A 20,155-nucleotide genomic window follows, 5' to 3' on the forward strand; every position below is an offset into this window, starting at 1 on the left:
TTACCTTTTCATGTCATTGAACTGCTTTTGATCCAGAGAAGGAGGATGTTGAAAAACCCAAAGCAGCTGCTCATTAATGAGGGCACATTAACGACATTCCTTTTGGCGCTTTTCAGCAATGTCTTGTGCTGCCGGGTGAGGCCATCCACAACACAACGGGGCATATGCTGCTAACATAGGTCATCTAAATTACACCAGGGCCTGTGGTGCAGGCTGAGGCCAAATACACCACACCAGGGCCTGTGGCTCTGGGTGAGGCCATCGACACCACACCGGGGCCTGCGTTGCAGCTGAGGCAACCTGCACCACACCAGGGCCTGTGCTGCTGGCTGAGGCCAACTACACCACACACTTGGCCAGTGGGTCTGCCTGAGGCCACCTACACCACACCAGGTCCTGTGCTTCTGGCTGAGGCCACTGTGGAATTAAAGAAATTTTTTTACTGCTACAATATATCGCATAGCATTAGCATCGCATTAAGAGTATCACATATAGCTTTAAGACGGCAGGGAGACATTTAACACACTGACACCATATTAACCTTTAGCACAGGTGCAGTGATAACCATTTTTATATTGTTATATCCTTATACACACATTGCAGTTTTGTGCTCATAAAGAGCTGAAGCTCCCTCAGGTAATAAAGGTCACGAGCTTCGTTCGGTGATAGGTCTGGACGATCCATTGGAGGAGATGCTGGGAGCTTAAGAAAGACCGCACACATGCTTACAAAACACATATATATCACATAACCTAGAAACAGGCCTGAATAGAGGCCTGAATGTATTCAGCAAACATGTTCCATTTGAGTCTGCCTAGTAACAGATGACGAGAAGGAGAGAACCAGCCCATGGGGACCCAGAGGCCTGAGACCATCGCCTTATTTGGAAGAAGATACCAGAGAGAGGAACTCTTGTGTCTGCATTATTTCTAAAAATTGATCAATGTTCTTAAGATGCAAATTATGTGCTTGTAAACGCATGAGGGGGCGTCATAATACCCTGACATTATAAAAGCAAATTGAAATGTATTTTTGGGGAAGATCCTTGCTGATGTGTGCAGTAACTATCTTCCCGCGCGTGTGCTTAAATAAAATCATTGTTCTGACCCAACGCTTCTGGACTGTTCTGGTTTTGTATCTCCCCTCAATTCTGAACCCTTAACAATTGGTGCATTGGCCAGGGTTGAGGTGCAGAGAATTTGTTGGTGGTTTGGACGTCCGAGGGGGGTCGCACGGACAGAGCCGGTGATCAATCTGAGTGTTGAAGTATTCCAAAGTGTGCCGAATTGGATGTTGAAATTAAAGTCTACTCATCAGATTACTGGTAAATGTTTGTGTTCTGATGGTTTGAAAGTTTGGAAAGTCGGATATGATATGTTGACAATAATAGTGTTGTGATAAAGGTAATGAATACATGAGAAAAAGGTTTTAACATACAAGAATATACTAGGTAATTGGTCATTTGTTGTGACACGGTGTTGTCAATTGGTTATAAAGCTGGGCTTGGGCAACAGCATAATTGTCCGTGTGATTTTATGGGTTGTCTTGAAAGTAATTAAATTTCTGTAGAACGGAACTTTGGAAGTTCTTAGAAGCGCTTTTCTCGGAGGTGACGCTCCAAATTTCCTGAGGACGCTCAGGATTTTCCGTTGGTAGGGATAGTCCGATTTGGCTTTCGTGGAGAACTTGGGAACCTCCAAAATAGCTACTGATTAGATCAGTTTACCGTTTAGAACGGTATTTGCGCTTTTTTGGGCAGTAAAGCTTGGAGCTTGGGCGTTAGACGCTTTTAAAATTGACTTAGGGATTTTAGAGGTTAGACCAGAGACAGGTTGGACCTGATACTGTGTAATTGATAATAAAAAACTTGGAGTTTGTCCCTTGGAGGGTTAATTTAAATTTGTCAAAATTGTTGAGGTTGTGCAATGTCTGGCCTGATAATTGTTGTTGTTGTAATTAGAAGACGTCTCTGTATTATAATGTGAAAAGTTTTATGTCTAGGAAGTCTGTGTACGACACAACTTTGCGGATGCTTTCTTATTTTAAGACTGTATGTCTGTGTGTATGCTTCACTTAGTGGGTGTGGACACTTCCCTTTTTCTCGGGGCCTTTCTTGAAGGCCTCACACGCACTTACAATTTGAGATCTAGTTCCTCTTTTGCAGTGGGCAGTATTTTTAACTGTTTTTATTAATTTCTGCAACCACACATATGCTTGAAGTGCCTGCCTTTGACTTAGACTTTGAAATAGTGAGTATTCATGTGCACAGTGTTATTTTTTGTTGAGTTAAACATTAAACCATTTCATGACGTTCCCTGCCCATGATTTCAAAGTTTATATGTACAGTATGTGTGCCAGTGAAAAAGCAGAAGGCAGTTTGTTGTAAGAATATGTATCTGTGTCTATTCAAATGAGATGCCTGTGAAGACATGTTTGACTTAGGATCTTGTCAAGTCAAATATACATGGACAGGAGACGTGGACACGTCAGCTGTCGATGCCATGCTGTGATTTCAGATACTCATTACGGTTTTTAGTAACTGCAGTAATAAGGCGATCACAAGAACAATTATTTGAATTTACACGTCGCAGTCTCATTATATTTAAGGTCCTGGAATTATACTGTAGGCCGGATAGAGATCCCACTGAGGCTGAACGTGTATTTCCGGCCTTCTGCGCAAGTGCGTTCAGGGATTTGAAATACAGTACCAGTGGACCGGCTGAAATCACGTCTACTTTTGTACGTGGATTATTCTAGTGTAAATAACACTCGATGAAATAAGCTGCACATTATATGGAGGAAGGACATGAGGGAGTTTCTGGATTAGATCTCAGAGATATGACTGGATTCACGTTCACTCTTGTGTTGACTCCGGTAACGGACGGGCAGTCACTGCAGGTGGAAACGGAGGTGCGTGTTTGTTGCAAAACAGAGGACGCAGACTACGAATATAGTATAACTGTGTACTTAACTGAAGTAGAATTCCCTATCTTATTGAACGAATGTTTACGTTTGGTGGAAACCCTGCGTAACATAGTGGAACAAAATAGTGAAGAACCGGGAGAATCTTAGAGACACAAACAGTACCGAATTTAAAGGTTATATGGTGTTTCTGGTGAGTTCTTATGTAATGCTTTTGATACCTACGTAATCACCCACTTTTCACGGATAACCTTTTCTATGGTGCCCAATTCAAAACACAATAGACATTACTCGCTTTCACTGGGGGTGGAATACAGTCCGATAGAAATATGTTGACTTTCGGGTCCTGTAGGATTGAAATTGTGCCATTACAAGATGATCAGTTTACAGTGACTTGTGTTATGCACGGGGAAACGGTGGAAGAACCTTATAAGTTCTCCATTGCAGAAGATATCAGGGAATCAGAGTTCGCGGACTGGTTAACCAAGACCTTGGAATTGTTTGTTATGTTGGCTGACCTATGCGAGACAGCAGGTACCACTGATTGGGTACCACCAGAGGAGAGCCCTGCGGAAGGCACGTGATGACGTTTTAAATGATTATTTGGACAGGCGCTGGAGGTGATCCGTGTTTTGTTTCTATGTGATTTTGCCTTGTTTATTATCATTATAGCTACGACTTTCACAGGGGAGGCCTGGTTTCTCTCTTGAAGTTAAAACAATGTGGATTTGTGTTTATTTGGTTCCTGTGACAATAAGTGTATTTCAGATAATTGATTTGGAGTTTCAAATGGTGGATATTGACTGTTACGTTGTGGTATTTTATTAAATTAGCTTAGTAGAAGAGCTGCTTGGTCCCTGGGGAGCTTGGGACTGGCTCCTGTTTCTCACTGGTGTGTGTTGGGCAGCTGGTCTGCTTTCAGAGAAAACACAGGGAAGCTTTTCAAAAGTTTAAAGGGGTTGGAGATAACACAAGAATTATATGGAAACACACTACATGCTAACTAAGTCTTGTGGGTGCATTTTTGCTCCCACATTCTTTTGGGGTGTTGACAAATACAAACTGAATTTTGAGTCCTGAGTTCACTGTTGTGTGTGTCACCAAGCAGGAGAAAAGAGGAACTGACTGCTTGAGCGGTGAGACGGACTCTGACACAGAACAGGGAAGCATCTGGGTGATACTCGGTGGGAGGAGCCGACAGCAGCCATTTTGAAGAGGTAAGTGTTGTCTTGCAGGGAGAGACACAAAATGGCGGACAGCTCGGCCAGCGCGCAGAGGCGTTATAAACCACTGAAGGATCAGGTGGAACAGCTGAAAAAGGCCATACGAATGGCCTGCCCAGGTACATCTAAAGAAGCAGAAAAGGAGTGTAAAGCCATGGAAGCTGAGGTGAGCAAACTTTTTCAATCCCAACAGAAAGGGCCGGATGATAGGGTGTCCCTGGACCTTGTGCTCAAAACTGAAGGGGAGAGGTGTGAAAAGAAATTGAGAGATCTACAGGTGGAATCTGGAGGCCGCTCAGTCAACAGGAAAACGAAAAAGGAAATGAAGGACCTAAAGTCAATGCATGGTAACTGCTGTAAGTGGATGATGATGTGCAATGCTGCGCAGTCTTGGATGAAGGACAAGATGGAACAGACTGAACCTGTAAAGGAGCAGGATCAGAACATAAAGGGAACAGAGGACATGGTAGGTATAATGAAAACTTTGCGACACCTACAGGACGAGAACAAAAAACTGGAGGATCAGATGACAAGACTCACCACAAAGGAGGAGGAAGCAAACAGACAGCACACACCGAATGTATACCCGTGGATCCCGACACTGCCCAGTGCCCCGCCCCCTTACATGATGCCGATGATGACGTTCGAGGGAGGACAAGTGCGTGGCCCAAATGGACAAACTGGCATTGTGCTTGGAGGAATCGCAGACGTCAGGTACACTGGCATGACCACAGCAACCCAAGCCTAGGAGATGATGGCAGCAGGAAAATAGGAAGTGGAGGATGGGGAGACACAGGTGGATCCAGTTACAGACGACGGCTTGCCCCCGCCTCACCATGCCTCGGACTTGGAGGACCAACCTGGACAAGCTGTGAGGCCAGGGGAGTCAGCCAGTCATGGCGAGGTCCCACTCACACCCCTGACTGAAGACATGACCTCACCAGACTTGGCGATCAGGAGACCAGAGTTTGTTGAGTTGCCGACCCCGAGGAGAAGGGCACAGCTCCAGACAGGTAAGTTAATTACAGTGAAGAAAGCCCATTGGGAAGGAGAAGTGCATGGGTACATGCACGAGGACCGAGACGCTCTACTGGCGGTCGTAGACACACTGACCATTGCGAAACAGAAAGCCCTGAAGGAACTTGCAGAGGAACACATGAAAAAACGTGGGACTTCATCAGAAGAAGAGACTGAAGAAGAGGAAGCCATTGCAGCAGGAGCGGCCTCTGACCCAGGCACAAGCATCAAACTGCGCAACAGAAGAGTGAGCAGAGAACCGAGCACAAAACGGAAATTCAGTGGCAGAGGACAACGCCAATCCATATTTGATGCCCCAAGGGGCTCGGAAAAGACCAGGAAGAGCAAGGAAGTGAATTTCAGGGATGAAGCCACAACAACAAGTTTGAATTTGCCACTGATAATGGGCCCCAAGCATGAACCAATCTATCGCGCATACAAGGTAAGAGACCTGGACGCATTGGTCAAACAACTGCCACCCATCACAGAGGGAGGAGCAAGATGGTTGAGGAAGCTGCACATGCTGACGGAAGGAGACGAAATTGCGATTGGAGATTTCCGCGCTATTTCTGGAAGAATTATGCTTGGGTGTGGCCTGGCAGACGTGGAAGAAATCGCCGGAACGACCCATCACGCCAATGACGTGCCATATCGTGACGTGCAAAGTGACCTAGCGGACGCAGTTCGTGAGAAGTACCCAACCCCCAACACGGGAGCCATTCCTAAAATAATTTGGGATCCACAACACACACCTAGTGAGTTTTTAGCGAGGGCAAAGGAGCAGTGGATGTCCGAAACGGGAATACACCCCGGAAGGGAAGGTGAAAGTCGGGCGTGGTTCCGGGCTGCGGTCCTTGCAGGGTTGCCCAAGCAAGTGAGAACTGATCTAGAAAAGAATCCAGACTTTGCTGTTGCAGATTCCACCCAACGTGACACACAGATTGATGCTGGAGCAAGACGAGGTGAACAAACAGAAAAAAGAACTGGAGGAGGCACAAGCTCAATTGTTGAAGCTGCAGCTAAATGAGGCCCGCGACAAATACGTCAGTAAGAAAAAAGAAGCGAAAGACGCAAGCAAGGCAATAATGGTAGTAAAGCCCCAGCCTGATCCTGTGCCCGAATGGCCAGATCTGGATCCCAACGTATACCCTGATGACCGCTGGCCCGTCAATGCACCAAGGCAGCGACAACCCGCGGGGAATTGGGGAGCGGGTAGACCGTATAGAGGGCGTGGTGGATCCGCAGGGAGAGGACAAAGGGCTCGTGGTACGGGGAATCCCAGCAACACGTCATGGAATGCCTGTCTGAGATGCGGAGAAGAAGGACATTGGGTGCATGACTGCCCGGAACCGCCCCTAAACTATCGAGGGCGAGGCTACCAAACCCAGGCACGCGGAGCTCCCAGAGGAAGAGGTACATACAGAGGGGGGCACCAAGCACCAAACCCAGGGGCAGCGCCAGTCGCTCAGTATCCAGTGGCTGACTGGAACTGGGAGGAGGAGCAATACTGACGGGGCCCTGAAAAACCCGACGGCGTGGAGATGGCAGATCCCATGCTGTCAATGACCGTGGAAGGAACACAACTGACCTTCCTGGTGGACACTGGAGCAACTTACTCAACACTGAGAGCCACACCAAACAGTGCAACACTCTCCAACCACACTGTGACACTAGTGGGTTTTTCCGGGGTCCCGATGACTCTGCCTTTAACTGATCCAGCCCTGACAAAGCTGGGAAAACAAACTTTGAAGCACCAATATGTGGTGTCCCCACAAGTGCCTGTAAATCTCATGGGCAGGGATCTGCTCGTGAAACTGGGAGCCACCATCATGTGTTCTGCAGATGGCCTTACTGTCAGTCTTCCAGGAGGAAAAGAGTTCCCGTGCCTGGGGACAATTTCAAAGAACCAATATCTGGTCCGAGACTCTGAACAAGCTACAGCCGATATATACTGGGGAAGGCTAGTTGAAGACGGCATTCTCAGACAATATCAGCTGTGGAAACCCTGGATAATGAGCCTGGCCGTCTACACCCCGCCGCGTGATCCATACCACGTCACTCTTTTTTATGATAGGGACGACGACGACACGTACCGAGAAAGCTTTCAATCTGACCTTGAAGGTCAAATTTGGAACGTGCGTAGCCACAATATCTATGTTGGCCCGGAAGGTGTAGCAGCGGCTGTGAAATTGACGGACGAACAACTGCCTTGGTACGAGATGGGATCAGATTCAGCTCCTCATGTCACATTGGCGGTCCACATAGGTCATCAGGCTAGAGAAATGGGACCGATGGTCAGGCGGGCGCTGGACAACGCTTGGTGGCAAAGCACTCAGATTCCAAATGTATGGTATGCGCTAAAGTGCAAAACGTACCGAATCACCTGTCTGTCTAATGATGCAGTGGTTCTGGAACATCAGGAAATCTCAAGAACACATGGCAGGGAAAGAACTGACCATCCTGATGCAGTCGCTGCGCTTTCACAACTGCCTGACACTCTGTGGTCGACGGGGACCACTGACGTCGGCCTCGCTACCTGTTCACCTGTCTTGTTTCAGCTGAAGTCTGAGGCGCCAATTAATAGACCACAGTACAGACACAAACCAGAAGCTGAGGAAGGAATTGCAGAAACCATTGAAGGGCTACTGAAAGTAGGTGTGCTTGAGTCTTCACAGTCATTTTGGAACACACCTATTTTGCCAGTGGAGAAGCACGGGACAGGGAAATACAGGATGGCACATGACCTGAGGGCCATTAATGCCATACTGCGCACTGACACTGTGCCTGTGCCAAACCCATACACGGCTTTAACCGCCATATCATGGGACCAAAAGTGGTTTACATGTATTGATCTTGCTAATGCTTTCTTTTGTCTCCCCTTACATGAGTCACTGAGGGACATTTTTTCATTCACATACAGAGGCCAGAAATACAGATACATACGCCTGCCACAAGGCTTTGCACTGTCCCCAGGCATCTTCAACCAGGTGCTGAAGGATGCACTGTCACCATGCCACCTGCCTGAAGGCTGTACACTAATACAGTATGTTGATGATCTTCTCATTGCAGCCAAGTCAGCATCAGCCTGCACGGCAGCCTCGCTCGTGGTACTGAACCGATTGGCAGAATGTGGATTCAAAGTAAGTAAAGACAAACTGCAGTTGGTCCGACCAGAAGTAACGTTTTTGGGCCGTGTAATCGCACACAGGTCGGTGGGCTTGATGAACACACACAGAGACCAGATTTTGACACATCCTAAACCAAGAACTGTCAAGGAGCTCCTTTCTTTCCTTGGCTTGACAGGTTACAGCAGACAGTTCATTCCTAACTATGCAGGCAAAACGGCCCCTTTAAGGGACCTGATAAAAAAGGTGGGCGTTCGAAACCTTAAGGCTGAATTGCCTTGGACGCCAGCCACAGAAACAGCGTTCATTTCACTGAAACAAGATCTGTCAAGGGCCACAGACCTTGCCACGCCCAACTATGACGAACCATTTTACCTTGATGTTTCTGAAACAAGTGGGGTTGTAAATGGGGTGTTGTTTCAGAAAAAAGGAGGAGGTAGAGATGTGCTTATGTATGTTAGCATAAGATTAAACCCAACAGAGGCCAGGCATCCCACATGCACACAACACGCAGCTGGGGTAGCAAAAATCATCCAGAAAACAGCACATGTAGTGAGAGAACATCCACTTAAAGTGCTCACCACACATAGTGTAGTAGCATACGTGAACTCACAAGCCTTCACCATGACACCACTGACACAACAAAGGTTGAGCAAAGTCCTAGACGCTCCAAACTTGACATTCACACATGAAGGGATCAACATGGCAGATCTGATGGGGTCAGGGGAACCACACGACTGTGCCAAAAAGCTGAAGCTGAAGAGAAGGTCAGAGAAGACCTGAAAGCGGAGCCCATCCCCGGAGCTGAAGACTGGTTTACAGATGGCTGCTGTCACCGTGATGAAGAAGGACTGAAAGCAGGCTACGCTGTGGTTTGCAGAAGAGGACAACACTATGAAGTAAAAGAAGCTGGAAGAATCGAGGGCCAACAGTCAGCACAGAGAGCTGAAGTAATAGCTCTGACTCGAGCCCTCAGACTGGCCAAGGACATGAAGGTGAACATTTACACTGATTCAGCTTATGCGTTTGGAGCAGCTCACGTGGAACTTGCTCAATGGAAGAGAGCAGGTTTCAGAACAGCAACTAATGCCCCAATATGCCATAAGAAGGAAATGGAGGAACTGGAAGAAGCTCTGAATGACCCAGGCGAGGTAAGTATCATAAATGCAAAGGACACTCTCAGGAAAACACAATGGTGGCCAAAGGGAACCAGAAAGCAGATGAAGCCGCAAAAGAAGCTGCAGACTACAAAGGACGAAGGCAAATGGTGGAGGTCACTGCGGAGGAGGAACCAAGCATCGATGTGTTAGAGGAAGCCAGACAGGCTCAGGAAGAAGCCACCCAAGAGGAAAAGGAGGTGTGGGAGAACCGAGGAGCCCGGAAAGAGAGAGGTCTGTGGCGAGGACCCCACGGGCGACCGGTTCTGACAGCTAAGCTGGCTGAAAAGAAAGTAAGTGAGGCGCACGGACTTGGCCACGTAGGAGTGACACAGATGGAGAGAAACTTGTGTCACTGGTGGCACCCGGATCTGAGAAACATGATAAAGGAGAGAGCCCGAACCTGTCTAATTTGCGGGGCACACAATCCAAAGCCAGCGGTGAAGCCAGAAACAGGTAAGTTCCTCATGCCAGAGAGGCCCGGAGAAGAAATCGTGATTGACTTCACCGACATGATCGATCCGGGACCGGGAGGAGTCAGGTATTTGTTGGTGTGTGTGGACGCTCTGACCGGATGGCCAGAGGCGTGGGCGACTAAAAGAGAGGACGCGAGAAGCGTCATCAAATGTCTGATCAACCACTACATACCTAGGCATGGGTTCCCCAAGAGAATTAGGTCAGATAATGGAACCCATTTCAGGAATCAAGATCTGGCAGAGGTGGAGAAAATGTTGGGAGTCCAGCATAAGTTTGGGACAGTGTATCATCCGCAGTCCCAGGGGAAAGTAGAAAGAATGAACCTAAATTTGAAGAATAAGTTAGCTAAAATCTGCGCGCAGACAGGGTTAAACTGGGTTACAGCCCTGCCAATTGCTTTGATGACCATAAGATGCTCTGTTAACCAATCCACAGGTTTCACGCCCTACGAGCTGCTGACAGGATGGCAGTTTCCGGCGCCCTGGACAGTGGTCCCGGTGGAGCAGCCCAGAAAAAGCAACAGGTCTCATGCTGAATATTTTAATGAGTTGAAAGCTCTTGTGTCCAGTTTCACAAAACAGGTTACCTCTGGAAGACCCACAGCAGGAGGGGAGGTCCCAGACGCAAAAGCGGTGTGGCTGAAAGTCATTAAGCGGAAGTGGAAAGAGCCTCGCTGGACAGGTCCGTACGAGGTAACTGCCCGGACGAACACAGCGGTCCGACTGAAAGGGAAAGGCGACACCTGGTTCCACTGGACGCAGTGTGCTGCAGCAGGCGAGAGCTTGGTACAAGACAACCCAACTGTACCAGACACAGGTGCCAAAGAGCAGAGGCAGAATAAATCCTCTCACCTGTGCAACGGGCCGAACAGTAGTCTACCTGGGAGGCCGAAGCAAGAAGAACAGCAAAGGAGGAGATCCCCGCGCCAACACAAAGGAGTGGTAACAAATTAAGGGGAGAAAAGCACAAAATTTTATGTTAGGAGTAGAAATTTAAGACGACACAATGCACACATTCGACTTACAGACACGTATTAGGAAGCGTGAAGAAAGGAAACTGGTAAAAATGCTTCTCACAACCACATGGTTGTTATATAAGATAGTATTAGTCTTGGTCATATGTATTTTTGTGTATTTTTGGCAGGTAGCCCAGCGCAACCCACCTGAGCACGGAGGCCAGCCCAGCCCAACACTGACTGAAAAACCGAATACCGAAATGTGGCCGCTGAAAAGACCCAAGCGTGAGGTGTCAGGTAAAAGGGATGGTTGTCTCAGCGCATATAATGGCATGGAACTGGACTACGTTAAAGGGTCCACAAGCTCATACACGTTTGATCTATGTGAAGTGATTAATTGTAAAGGAGCAAACAGCAGCTGGAGGGGATATGATGTGTGGGTTTGCAGCCACCCTGACGTTTGCACACGGGGAGGGAACCCTCACTCCAGCCGGGGAATCCGCCCTGTACTGGCGTCATACACAGCAGCACAGTGGTGCGCCCCTGGCTGGGGGAACGTGGTAAGTTGGACCGGGGTAGGGTGGCAGCCACATGTGCCTGAGGGATTGAAGGGAATAGCAATTCAGAGGGATTTCTCTGCTGCCCAAAATCCTATCACACTCTCTCTGGGCCCCTGGGACACCCTGCCCAGGTCACAGAGCCCAGGAAACGTGTTCTACCTGGTAATCGGGGTAGACGTCTCGGGTACAGATCCGATAGGAGTAATTAGAATAAACTTAGTGAATCCCATGCCTAACAATGTCACAAATTTTGTCACGAACATTACAGGAAAAGGAGGGGACGGGTCGCCAACCGCTACCCCAGAGGAACATGAACCAAAAGGTAGACGAGTGTTGACGGTCGATTACACTAGGCTGAAGCCGCAGGATTTAATCGAGCGTGCCACCGGTTTCAGTGACAGTAACCTCTGGCTGGACTGGGTGGCCCAAAATGCTAAAGAACAACAAGTGTCTAACTGTGTTGCTTGTGCTTCAGCTAGGCCGCGGTTGTTTACAGAGCCCGCTCCACTGTACCCAGAGGACAAGTGGGGGTACGACTGCATGCTGCGACTTACTAGAGGAGCGGTGAGTGCTGGTAACTGTTCAATCTTGTCGAGCCTCTTTCCGCCAATTGACAAGCAGACACAGGTAGGACCATTTGCAAGTAAAAAAGATAACTATACGTGCTTTAAGTTCTCTACAGACAAAATGAGATATAAGCTGGGAGAGATTGACCCTAGCTGGTGCTCTGTGACACTCACAGGGAGGACCACTAATATGAGAAATGACTCGAGCACGATAATTGGCACATGGGCAAGAAGTGGGTTGTATTATTACTGTGGGGAGAAGACTATTTTGGTTCGTGTACCTCTGGGAAGTGTTGGAACCTGTGCTATGGTGAGATTGGGAGCTCCACTGATGCTAATAGGCAACAAAGCAAAAGCCATACCACAAAGCAATACACGCACATTGGCAGCAAGACGTAAGAGACACATATTGAGAAAGAGAGGGATTCAGGGAACACATGCATACGACCCCAGAATGGATTCACCCACCTGGATTGACTCCATAGGAGTGCCCAGGGGGGTTCCAAGCGAATATAAATTAGTGGATCCGATAGCTGCTGGTTTTGAAAACTTGCCCATAATCTCTGCTCTTTTTCCAGTGACCCCGAACAAGAATGTGGACAGAATAAACTATGTTCATTATAATGTGCTGAGACTTTCAAACCTAACCAGGGACGCCGTGGAGGGATTGGTGGAGCAATTGGGCCCGACCTCATTGATGGGGGTCCAAAATCGCATGGCTTTGGACATGTTGTTGGCGGAGAAGGGAGGGGTCTGTGCCATGTTCGGCGATCAGTGCTGCACCTTCATCCCCAACAACACCGCCCCAGACGGCTCAGTAACTCGAGCCCTGGAAGGCCTGAAAACTCTGTCCAAAACCATGCATGAAGATTCTGGGATTGAGAATCCCCACATCCGTGTTCGGGCAGTGGAAGGGGTTTGTGATTTCTGCAATGCTTTCTATCGCTGCTTTTCTAGGAATTTTGGTCACCTGTGGGTGCTGTCTCATTCCTTGTGCCAGAGGATTGTTGGAAAAGGTAATCACGAGGGCAGTGGATCCAGGGGGAGTGACCCCGGTGTCCATGATGCCATTGATGGACATGGAATCAGTTGAGGAGGCTGAGGAGTGACACAGCACACGGTATGGTGACCTCTTGTGGTCAAGAGGTCAAAAGGAGGAATTGTGGAATTAAAGAAATTGTTTTACTGCTACAATATATCGCATAGCATTAGCATCGCATTAAGAGTATCACATATAGCTTTAAGACGGCAGGGAGACATTTAACACACTGACACCATATTAACCTTTAGCACAGGTGCAGTGATAACCATTTTTATATTGTTATATCCTTATACACACATTGCAGTTTTGTGCTCACAAAGAGCTGAAGCTCCCTCAGGTAATAAAGGTCACGAGCTTCGTTCGGCGATAGGTCTGGACGATCCATTGGAGGAGATGCTGGGAGCTTAAGAAAGACCGCACACATGCTTACAAAACACATATATATCACATAACCTAGAAACAGGCCTGAATAGAGGCCTGAATGTATTCAGCAAACATGTTCCATTTGAGTCTGCCTAGTAACAGATGACGAGAAGGAGAGAACCAGCCCATGGGGACCCAGAGGCCTGAGACCATCGCCTTATTTGGAAGAAGATACCAGAGAGAGGAACTCTTGTGTCTGCATTATTTCTAAAAATTGATCAATGTTCTTAAGATGCAAATTATGTGCTTGTAAACGCATGAGGGGGCGTCATAATACCCTGACATTATAAAAGCAAATTGAAATGTATTTTTGGGGAAGATCCTTGCTGATGTGTGCAGTAACTATCTTCCCGCGCGTGTGCTTAAATAAAATCATTGTTCTGACCCAACCCTTCTGGACTGTTCTGGTTTTGTATCGCCCCTCAATTCTGAACCCTTAACACCACCTACACCACACCAGGGCCAGTGCTACTGTCTGAGGCGATATTCATCACACCAGGGCCTGTGCTGCTGGCTGAGGCCATCCACATCACAAGAGGACCTGTGCTCCTTGCCGAGACCAACTACACCACACCAGGGTTTGTGGCTCTGGCTGAGGCAATCTACACCACACCAGGGTCTGTGCTTCTGGCTGGTTCCATCTGCACCACACCAGGGCCTGTGCTGATGGCTGAGGCCATCCGCACCACACCGGTCCTTCTGGCTGCTACATAGGTCATCTAAATTACTCCAGGACCTGTGATTCTGGCTGTGGACCTGTGCTGCTGGCTGAGGCACTCTACACCACACCAGGGATTGTGGCTCTGGTTGAGGCCACCTAGACCACACCACGTCCTGAGTTGCGGCTGAGGCAACCTGCACCACACCACGGCCTGTGCCGCTGGCTGAGGACAACTACACCACACACTTGGCCAGTGGCTCTGGCTGAGGCCAACTACACCACACAAGGTATTGTGGCTCTGGTTGAGGCCATCTATTTCCCAACAGGGCCTGGGCTGCTGGCTGAGGCAATGTACACCACACCAGGGCCTGTGCTGCTGGTTAAATATAAATTGAGTCCTTGGGTTAGGGTATTAGGCAAGCATGCAGTTACCGTTAACACTGTAGTTAAATTGGAGGGTTGTTCGCGTAACTTCAAGTACTGCCCACCTCACCACTTGATTCCATAAATTGACACTTTGTGCTGTGGCCAGCAGCTTACGGCCATACCACCCAGAGCACGCCTGATCTCGTCTGATCTCGGAAGCTAAGCAGGGTTGGGCTTGGTTAGTACTTGGATGGTAGACTGCCTGGGAATACCAGGTGCTGTAAGCTTTACCTTTTCATGTCATTGAACTGCTTTTGATCCAGAGAAGGAGGGTGTTGAAAAACCCAAAGCAGCTGCTCATTAATGAGGGCACATTAACGACATTCCTTTTGGCGCTTTTCAGCAATGTCTTGTGCTGCCGGGTGAGGCCATCCACAACACAACGGGGCATATACTGCTAACATAGGTCATCTAAATTACACCAGGGCCTGTGGTGCAGGCTGAGGCCAAATACACCACACCAGGGCCTGTGGCTCTGGGTGAGGCCATCGACACCACACCGGGGCCTGTGCTGCTGGCTGAGGCGAACTACACAACACACTTGGCCAGTGGCTCTGCCTGAGGCCACCTACACCACACCAGGGCCTGTGCTACTGTCTGAGGCCATATTCATCACACCAGGGCCTGTGCTGCTGGCTGAGGCCATCCACATCACAAGAGGACCTGTGCTCCTTGCCGAGACCAACTACACCACACCAGGGTTTGTGGCTCTGGCTGAGGCAATCTACACCACACCAGGGTCTGTGCTTCTGGCTGGTTCCATCTGCACCACACCAGGGCCTGTGCTGATGGCTGAGGCCATCCGCACCACACCGGTCCTTCTGGCTGCTACATAGGTCATCTAAATTACTCCAGGACCTGTGATTCTGGCTGTGGACCTGTGCTGCTGGCTGAGGCACACTACACCACACCAGGGATTGTGGCTCTGGTTGAGGCCACCTAGACCACACCACGTCCTGAGTTGCGGCTGAGGCAGTCTGCACCACACCACGGCCTGTGCCGCTGGCTGAGGACAACTACACCACACACTTGGCCAGTGGCTCTGGCTGAGGCCAACTACACCACACAAGGTATTGTGGCACTGGTTGAGGCCATCTATTTCCCAACAGGGCCTGGGCTGCTGGCTGAGGCAATGTACACCACACCAGGGCCTGTGCTGCTGGTTAAATATAAATTGAGTCCTTGGGTTAGGGTATTAGGCAAGCATGCAGTTACCGTTAACACTTTAGTTAAATTGGAGGGTTGTTCGCGTAACTTCAAGTACTGCCCACCTCACCACTTGATTCCATAAATTGACACTTTGTGCTGTGGCCAGCAGCTTACGGCCATACCACCCTGAGCACGCCTGATCTCGTCTGATCTCGGAAGCTAAGCAGGGTTGGGCTTGGTTAGTACTCGGATGGTAGACTGCCTGGGAATACCAGGTGCTGTAAGCTTTACCTTTTCATGTCATTGAACTGCTTTTGATCCAGAGAAGGAGGGTGTTGAAAAACCCAAAGCAGCTGCTCATTAATGAGGGCACATTAACGACATTCCTTTTGGCGCTTTTCAGCAATGTCTTGTGCTGCCGGGTGAGGCCATCCACAACACAATGGGGCATATGCTGCTAAAATAGGTCATCTAAATTACACCAGGGCCTGTGGTGCAGGCTGAGGCCAAATACACCACACCAGGACCTGTGGCTCAGGGTGAGGCCATCGACACCACACCGGGGCCTGCGTTGCAGCTGAGGCGAACTGCACCACACCAGGGCCTGTGCTGCTGGCAGAGGCCAACTACACCACACACTTGGCCAGTGGCTCTGCCTGAGGCCACCTACACCACACCAGGTCCTGTGCTTCTGGCTGAGGCCACCTACACCACACCAGGGCCTTTGCTACTGTCTGAGGCCATATTCATCACACCAGGGCCTGTGCTGCTGGATGAGGCTATCCACATCACAAGAGGACCTGTGCTCCTTGCCGAGACCAACTACACCACACCAGGGTTTGTGGCTCTGGCTGAGGCAATCTACACCACACCAGGGTCTGTGCTTCTGGCTGCTTCCATCTGCACCACACCAGGGCCTGTGCTGATGGCTGAGGCCATCCGCACCACACCGGTCCTTCTGGCTGCTACATAGGTCATCTAAATTACTCCAGGACCTGTGATTCTGGCTGTGGACCTGTGCTGCTGGCTGAGGCACACTACACCACACCAGGGATTGTGGCTCTGGTTGAGGCCACCTAGACCACACCACGTCCTGAGTTGCCGCTGAGGCAACCTGCACCACACCACCGCCTGTGCCGCTGGCTGAGGAAAACTACACCACACACTTGGCCAGTGGCTCTGGCTGAGGCCAACTACACCACACAAGGTATTGTGGCTCTGGTTGAGGCCATCTATTTCCCAACAGGGCCTGGGCTGCTGGCTGAGGCAATGTACACCACACCAGGGCCTGTGCTGCTGGTTAAATATAAATTGAGTCCTTGGGTTAGGGTATCAGGCAAGCATGCAGTTACCGTTAACACTGTAGTTAAAATGGAGGGTTGTTCGCGTAACTTCAAGTACTGCCCACCTCACCACTTGATTCCATAAATTGACACTTTGTGCTGTGGCCAGCAGCTTACGGCCATACCACCCTGAGCACGCCTGATCTCGTCTGATCTCGGAAGCTAAGCAGGGTTGGGCTTGGTTAGTACTCGGATGGTAGACTGCCTGGGAATACCAGGTGCTGTAAGCTTTACCTTTTCATGTCATTGAACTGCTTTTGATCCAGAGAAGGAGGGTGTTGAAAAACCCAAAGCAGCTGCTCATTAATGAGGGCACATTAACGACATTCCTTTTGGCGCTTTTCAGCAATGTCTTGTGCTGCCGGGTGAGGCCATCCACAACACAATGGGGCATATGCTGCTAACATAGGTCATCTAAATTACACCAGGGCCTGTGGTGCAGGCTGAGGCCAAATACACCACACCAGGGCCTGTGGCTCAGGGTGAGGCCATCGACACCACACCGGGGCCTGCGTTGCAGCTGAGGCAACCTGCACCACACCAGGGCCTGTGCTGCTGGCTGAGGCCAACTACACCACACACTTGGCCAGTGGCTCTGCCTGAGGCCACCTACACCACACCAGGTCCTGTGCTTCTGGCTGAGGCCACCTACACCACACCAGGGCCTGTGCTACTGTCTGAGGCCATATTCATCACACCAGGGCCTGTGCTGCTGGCTGAGGCCATCCACATCACAAGAGGACCTGTGCTCCTTGCCGAGACCAACTACACCACACCAGGGTTTCTGGCTCTGGCTGAGGCAATCTACACCACACCAGGGTCTGTGCTTCTGGCTGCTTCCATCTGCACCACACCAGGGCCTGTGCTGATGGCTGAGGCCATCCGCACCACACCGGTCCTTCTGGCTGCTACATAGGTCATCTAAATTACTCCAGGACCTGTGATTCTGGCTGTGGACCTGTGCTGCTGGCTGAGGCACACTACACCACACCAGGGATTGTGGCTCTGGTTGAGGCCACCTAGACCACACCACGTCCTGAGTTGCCGCTGAGGCAACCTGCACGACACCACGGCCTGTGCCGCTGGCTGAGGAAAACTACACCACACACTTGGCCAGTGGCTCTGGCTGAGGCCAACTACACCACACAAGGTATTGTGGCTCTGGTTGAGGCCATCTATTTCCCAACAGGGCCTGGGCTGCTGGCTGAGGCAATGTACACCACACCAGGGCCTGTGCTGCTGGTTAAATATAAATTGAGTCCTTGGGTTAGGGTATTAGGCAAGCATGCAGTTACCGTTAACACTGTAGTTAAATTGGAGGGTTGTTCGCGTAACTTCAAGTACTGCCCACCTCACCACTTGATTCCATAAATTGACACTTTGTGCTGTGGCCAGCAGCTTACGGCCATACCGCCCTGAGCACGCCCGATCTCGTCTGATCTCGTCAGCTAAGCAGGGTTGGGCTTGGTTAGTACTCGGATGGTAGACTGCCTGGGAATACCAGGTGCTGTAAGCTTTACCTTTTCATGTCATTGAACTGCTTTTGATCCAGAGAAGGAGGGTGTTGAGAAACACAAAGCAGCTGATCATTAATGAGGGCACATTAACGACATTCCTTTTGGCGCTTTTCAGCAATGTCTTGTGCTGCCGGGTGAGGCCATCCACAACACAACGGGGCATATGCTGCTAACATAGGTCATCAAAATAACACCAGGGCCTGTGGTGCAGGCTGAGGCCAAATACACCACACCAGGCCCTGTGCTACTGTCTGAGGCCATATTCATCACACCAGGGCCTGTGCTGCTGGATGAGGCCATCCACATCACAAGAGGACCTGTGCTCCTTGCCTAGACCAACTACACCACACCAGGGTTTCTGGCTCTGGCTGAGGCAATCTACACCACACCAGGGTCTGTGCTTCTGGCTGGTTCCATCTGCACCACACCAGGGCCTGTGCTGATGGTTGAGGCCATCCGCACCACACCGGTCCTTCTGGCTGCTACATAGGTCATCTAAATTACTCCAGGACCTGTGATTCTGGCTGTGGACCTGTGCTGCTGGCTGAGGCACTCTACACCACACACTTGGCCAGTGGCTCTGCCTGAGGCCACCTAGACCACACCAGGTCCTGTGCTTCTGGCTGAGGCCACCGACACCACACCAGGGCCTGTGCTACTGTCTGAGGCCATATTCATCACACCAGGGCCTGTGCAGCTGGCTGAGGCCAAATACACCACACCAGGGCCTGTGGCTCTTGGTGAGGCCATCGACACAACACCGGGGCCTGCGTTGCAGCTGAGGCAACCTGCACCACACCAGGTCCTGTGCTTCTGGCTGAGGCCACCTACACCACACCAGGGCCTGTGCTACTGTCTGAGGCCATATTCATCACACCAGGGCCTGTGCTGCTGGATGAGGCCATCCACATCACAAGAGGACCTGTGCTCCTTGCCGAGACCAACTACACCACACCAGGGTTTGTGGCTCAGGCTGAGGCAATCTACACCACACCAGGGTCTGTGCTTCTGGCTGCTTCCATCTGCACCACACCAGGGCCTGTGCTGCTGGCTGAGGCCAACTACACCACACACTTGGCCAGTGGCTCTGCCTGAGGCCACCTACACCACACCAGGGCCTGTGCTACTGTCTGAGGCCATATTCATCACACCAGGGCCTGTGCTGCTGGCTGAGGCCATACACATCACAAGAGGACCTGTGCTCCTTGCCGAGACCAACTACACCACACCAGGGCCTGTGCTGATGGCTGAGGCCATCCGCACCACACCGGTCCTTGTGGCTGCTACATAGGTCATCTAAATTACTCCAGGACCTGTGATTCTGGCTGTGGACCTGTGCTGCTGGCTGAGGCACTCTACACCACACCAGGGATTGTGGCTCTGGTTGAGGCCACCTAGACCACAAAATGTCCTGAGTTGCGGCTGAGGCAACCTGCACCACACCACGGCCTGTGCCGCTGGCTGAGGACAACTACACCACACACTTGGCCAGTGGCTCTGGCTGAGGCCAACTACACCACACAAGGTATTGTGGCACTGGTTGAGGCCATCTATTTCCCAACAGGGCCTGGGCTGCTGGCTGAGGCAATGTA

General features: G+C 50.2%; 4 non-coding genes across 4 annotated transcripts; all 4 read left to right on the forward strand.

Moving 5' to 3' along the window:
- Positions 1-14,662: 14,662 nt before the first annotated feature.
- LOC112845505 (5S ribosomal RNA) lies at positions 14,663-14,781 on the forward strand. The gene has a single exon (XR_003218337.1). It is a non-coding gene; the product is annotated as a 5S ribosomal RNA (ribosomal RNA).
- Positions 14,782-15,871: 1,090 nt separating this feature from the next.
- LOC112845500 (5S ribosomal RNA) lies at positions 15,872-15,990 on the forward strand. Its single transcript, XR_003218332.1, has one exon. It is a non-coding gene; the product is annotated as a 5S ribosomal RNA (ribosomal RNA).
- A 1,167-nt stretch (positions 15,991-17,157) lies between these two features.
- Positions 17,158-17,276, forward strand: LOC112845501 (5S ribosomal RNA). Its single transcript, XR_003218333.1, has one exon. It is a non-coding gene; the product is annotated as a 5S ribosomal RNA (ribosomal RNA).
- A 1,167-nt stretch (positions 17,277-18,443) lies between these two features.
- LOC112845506 (5S ribosomal RNA) lies at positions 18,444-18,562 on the forward strand. Its single transcript, XR_003218338.1, has one exon. It is a non-coding gene; the product is annotated as a 5S ribosomal RNA (ribosomal RNA).
- The last annotated feature ends 1,593 nt before the right edge of the window (positions 18,563-20,155 follow it).

The sequence above is a fragment of the Oreochromis niloticus genome, unplaced genomic scaffold (genome assembly GCF_001858045.2).
Source record: "Oreochromis niloticus isolate F11D_XX unplaced genomic scaffold, O_niloticus_UMD_NMBU tig00007666_pilon, whole genome shotgun sequence".
Lineage (NCBI taxonomy): Eukaryota > Metazoa > Chordata > Actinopteri > Cichliformes > Cichlidae > Oreochromis > Oreochromis niloticus.